Below are 6,000 nucleotides of genomic sequence, written 5' to 3' on the forward strand. Positions count from 1 at the left end.
ACGTCCAAGAACGTGCAAGACGTTCGAAATTTAGTCTTTAGATGTGCTAGTGTGCCGTGGTATGTTTTACATGTTAATTGGTGCCCAAATTTACAGGGGAGGTCCCTAACATGTATATGATTGTATTAAGGTTCCAAATGTCTGGGCACGACTCCACAAGCACCACCCAAAGGGTCCTTGAGGAGGACCCAAAAGCAGGAAGTGCACTGCCTTGGTAGTGTCCAAACGATGAGCTAGCAAACAACGTCCGTTCTTTGACCTACGCCCAGTCGATGGGGGACGTTGCTCATAACTTAGGTCTGGGAGCTTAAGCCCCCAAATGTACCTCTCTTACCAAAACGACAGAGGTGTCGTACGAGTCGTCGTCCCACCAATGGTCCGTCCACTGCCCTCGTCGATTGGAACCTGCATGTTGTCAAGAAAACGCTGATCACTTAAGGGGTGAATGGGAAATTCACCGTTCTAAAAAGAGTATGGACGGTTATTATAGGATATTTTAGGTATATTAAGTTTGTTAATAACATGAAAACTCAATTCCCAAACCATTCTTCAAATTTCACCCTTCCCTCTCAAAATAAACTCTCTAGAAACCTCCATTGTAGATGAAGCACAAGAACAACTTGGGGAATGTATTTTCATTGATTCTTATTCAAATTTTCATGGATTTCTTATGTAATGAGGTATGTTAATCCTTCATCCTTAGTTAATCTTCCATCTAAGGAGTTCCTTCAAAGGTTTTCAATGTGGTTTCATGATCCAAATTCAAATATTTCAATCTAGCCATGAGTTCATTGTCAAATTGATTTCAAAATCATTCTGATGATGAATTGATGATTATCTACTATTTTTAAGATGAATTTCAATCCAATTTCATGAAGAACCCATGACCCTCCTAAAATCTCTATTTAGCCGATAATGTGGGCATTGTGATCTTGATTTCTATGTTGGCTGAATTATGTTTTGATTATTTTAATGTTTCTATAGCTATTGTTTTCTATATGAATTGATGATGATTATTGGTAATTGATCAATTATCATTAAGTCTTTGAGAATTGGTAAGATTGACCAAGATTCTTCTACTTTGTATAGAATTGATGGTGTATTGTACATTGTGTAGTATGGTCCACTTATGGTGGCGGTGTTTACTTTCTTGTAATTCTCTATATGACGTGATCATAAACTTGAAGGAAAACTGTGTTATTGTGAAGTGTGGTTATGATGATCACACAATGTGAAGTTATACGCTTAGTCTCCAATGGTAGTATCATGTTCGAGGTATATTGGTGTTGCTTCCTATATGTTATGTTAGTTCTAGGTATGGTCTACATGTTGATGATTGAATACTATTGTGTAGAATGACCCCCTACATGAATGTGTTGTCTTAAGCATGGTTAGGAGTCTTAGATTCAAATAATGAAAATGATCTTGTCTCCTATGGTATAATGTGGTGTGTGGTCTATAGATGAATGTGTATTGTTATCCTTAGAGGGTGGCTGCCTCAATACATGTTGTTGCCATTATATGATCATGTTGACCAATGTACACACATTCAAACCTCATGCATATCTATGAGTAGGCTAGTTTGATGGTGACTAATGGAAGGATAATTCTCATATGCACTATTGTCTACTACTATGCATGCAAAACATATGTTCATGAAAGTATGGAAAATGTATCATAACTAGGATGAATTGATAGGTGAACTAGTGTGGGTAAGGGTATGAGAATTTACCTATACATTGAAAATGTGTACCTTGATAGGATAGTTCCTAGGTGAATTCTTTATGTGCATGAATATGAATGCATGATTACGCTATGAACATGAAAGTATATCCTATGATGTTAAGTATATGATGTAATGAAGTATAAATATGTGTAGTTTCTAAATGTGTTTATGTGAAAGGTTTCCTCATGTAAGTACACATACACAACATGAGTGAATGAATGAAGCATGTATGATAATCTAGTAAATAGAGTATTTTAAAAGGTTTGCTCAATTGTACTCTAAACTAGAATATGCTATGAATATACTATGTCCATGTGAAAGGATATTCTCACATGATTTAGGTTGACGAAAGGATAGTTCTCATTAATAACCTATGAGCTATGCGTATGAGAAGTTAATCTCCTAAAGCCTATTTTTATGAAAGTAAAGTTAATAAAGTCTTTTAAAAAAGGGAACTTAGCTTAGAACCGTGTGAACTTGAAAATGAGAGGTGTTGACTCCCCAATGGAAGGGAGTTTCACCAATGTTTTCATGAGATGAGGACGCCACTGCTAATAGGTATGAAGAGGGTTCAAGACATATAGTTCCTTAACTATGTTTCCCCCATAAGACCTAGCAAGTGGATCGACCTAATATTCTAGAATTAAGTTAATGTTCTGCTTTGGCAAATTGAGCACCTTATTTTGGTGTGGGGTTCTATGGCACCGGATTCCATGTTTAGCTCACATGGTCTTAATGTCGGTTAAGTCTAGGGTTTCCATAAAGAAAAATGGACAATGGAAGTAAAGTGATGAACCCTAAGAAATATCACCTAAGGAAAGTTGCTTAGTGTAGGTGAGGGTATGGGACTTTGCCTATGCATTACACAAGTAGCATTTGAAGGGAAGTCCTAGGAGGGAAATTTATATGTATAAGTATATGTCTAAGTATCTTATGCATGATACTATGGCATTGTCCTACTTGTTATAATAATATGGATTGTATGAATCCTATTGTGTCTATATGATGAGGTTTTTGCCTTATATGTATGATATTGGTCTTACTTGCCATATGATGAAGGTCATACTTACGCATGTAGTTGACTATAGTTGGCATGTTGATGTATGAGGTAAGTGATGCTTGTGGTCTCTTTATAAGTTTACTTAGTATGTGTGAGGTTATGGAGCTTCATATGTACATTGCACTAGTAGACTTATATTGGGATTATGAGTAAGGTCTTATGATGTCTTAATAAAATGAAGTCAAAATATGCAAATGTTAATGATTGCCTAACTATGATGATATTGGATATCTTGACTTGTAAGTTGTCTTTGAATGAGTCTTCTATGGGTCATATATCAAGTATATGTTTCATGATATGATATGTTTTCATGAATGTCTATGTTTAAGTAAATGAAAGTTGTATGAATATTCACCTTGGTGATTTAGGTGATGCTTGAGTGTGGATGGTGGAATGAGACACTATTCATGCATTTCAGCAAGTATTACTTGAGGGTTACTTAAGGGTTAATGAATTAAGGTAAAAGAATATAATGTTATGAATATGATTGATGTGCTTTAAATGCGATACATGTGGCTTGGTGTGTTGTCATGAATAGCGTCTATGCCTATATGAGTATGAACTATATTGTGTAATTATATCAATGTTTATGAAGATTCCTTTAAAAACGCATGTTGCATGATTTCTAATGAAATATCCTCTTTAAATGCATATTTTTGCATGGTTGTGCATTTTTTTACTAATACTATTCTTCTGTATCTTTTTACACAGTGTATGTGATGGATGACTAGAGGATGTCTCTTAAAGTGAAGGGCTTGATAGATATTTTCGAAGCTCATTTAAGGATTTCCTATGTCAAGTTCTTATTCAAGTATATGTAATAACTTAGATATTATTTTATGTTGTTAATGGGTCGTTTCCCTTTTCTACTCTAGTGATGTTGAGTCTAAGATGGCAAAAGAGACTTGGAGTATTATGACTTATTTTATGTTTATATGAAGTGGTGTTTCTAGCATATGATGTGCTTTGAAAAATATTAAATTTTTCTCTAAAATTCCTATGAGAATGTGATGAATGACGACTATGGGCTTGTATAAGACATGCGAGAGGTCAAGTACGGAATGTTACTTCTAGGGGGTGCTCCCGAGTCGTGACAGGTCGTATGCTCTCCTGGCTCGCCAAGACCAGAAAGTTTCTCGTGTTTTGGTCACTAGTACGTTACAAGTCTTTCACTTAGATGTTTGTGTTTTGTTAGATCTAGGAGCTACTATTTACTTTGTAACTCCTTATAAAATAGTTATCTTCGTTGTCTAAAGAGAAACTCTCTCAAAACACTTGTTAGTCTCTACTCCAGTTTGTGACCCAGTTATACCTAGACGGGTATATTGAAATTGTCTAGTCACAGTCTCTGAGAAAGTCACCTTAGTAGAACTGAAAGAGTTAGAAATGGTAGACTTTGATATTATTCTAGGCATGGATTGGATACATTCATGTTATGCCTTAGTCGATTGTAGATTTAGGATTGTTCCTTTCCAGTTACCAAGAGAACCAGTCTTAGAATGGAAGGTAGTAGCTTAGTGCTTATGGGTCGATTCTTTCCTACCTTATGGACAGAAAGATGGTATCAAAAGGTTATCTCTATCATCTAGTTTGGGTTAAGTATTCAATCTCTGAAACCCTAACTCTTGGGTCAGTTCCAGTATTAAATGAGTTTCTTGAAGTGGTTCTAGAAGATCTTTTTGGAGTTCCTCCAGAAGAAAAATCAACTTTGGAGTCGATCTCCTTCCAAATTACCAACCGATTTCTGTTCCTCTTTACGGAATGGATCCAACTGATCTTAAGAAATTAAAAGAGCAGTTGAAATATTTCATCAGACCCATTATTTCCCAATGGGATGCACTAATGTTGTTCGTGAAAAGGAAAGATGGGTCTCTAGGGACGTGCACTCATTATAGACAGTTGAACAAAGTATAATGAAGAATAAGTACCCTATCCGAAGGATTGGTGACTTGTTGGACCAACTTCAGGGTGCTAGTAATTTTTCAAAAATAGACCTTAGATCCGGTTAACATCAACTCAGAGTAAGTGATGTTGACATCTTGAAAACAATATTCAGATTTCAGCATGGTCATTACAAGTTTGTAGTTATCTCATTTGGACTAACCAATGCTCCGGTAGCTTTCATAAATTTTATGAATAGGGTGTTCAAGCAATATTTAGACTTGTTCTTTATCATCTTTATTGATGATATCATCATTTACTCTGGGAATAAAGAAGAATATGTGACTCATTTGAGGGTTGTCCTGTAAACTCTCAAAGATCGCCAATTATTCACTAAGTTTATTATATGTAAGTTTTGGTTGCAATTTATTTCTTTACTTTATCATATAGTTTCTAGACAAGGGATCCGACTGGATTCTCAAAAAATAGAGGTGGTGAAGCAATGTCCCAAACCTTTCTCTCCCACAAATATCAAAAGTTTCTTTGGTTTAGCGGGATATTACAGAAGGTTTGTTGAAGATTTTCATCCAGATCTTCTCCATTTCCTAAGTCGAATAAAAAAAGGTTAAGTTTCAGTTGTCAAATGGTTATGAAAAGATCTTCTAAAAACTGAAACTAGGTTGACTACAACTCCTATATTTTGACTCTACCAGAGGGTTCAGACGGTTATGTGATCTATTGTGATGCATCGGCCTAGGTTGTGTATTGATGCAGCGAGGTAATAATATAGATTATGCTTCTAGACAACTTAAGGTGCAACATAAGAACTACCCGAGTCATTACCTCGAGCTTGCAGCAATAGTATTGTCCCCAGACGTTACTTGTACAGTGTTAACATAGATGTGTTCACAGACCATAAGAGCCTTTAGTATGTGTTCACCCAGAAAGAGTTTGAATCTTTGCCATAGGAGATGACTTAAGTTCCTTAAGGACTATGGCATGAGTATGCTTTAAAATCCTGATAAGGATAGTGTAGTAACTGATGTTCTTAACAAAACATCTATGGTTAGTGTAGCACATGTTGAGTAAGAAAGGAAAGAATTAATAAAGGATGTTCACTGGCTTGCTCGCTTGGGAGTTCGCCTTATGAGAATATCAGATAATGGTATAACATTTCAGAATTGTTCAACATCTTAATTTGTATCAGAGGTTAAGGAGAAACAAGACAATGATCCAACATTGCTTTAATTGATGGGTACAGTTCAACACCAGAATGTTGATATTTTCTCTAAAAGGGGAGATGGTGTGCTTTGCTATCAGGGTCGTTTATTTG

The sequence above is a fragment of the Solanum pennellii genome, chromosome 2 (genome assembly GCF_001406875.1).
Source record: "Solanum pennellii chromosome 2, SPENNV200".
NCBI classification, from domain to species: domain Eukaryota; kingdom Viridiplantae; phylum Streptophyta; class Magnoliopsida; order Solanales; family Solanaceae; genus Solanum; species Solanum pennellii.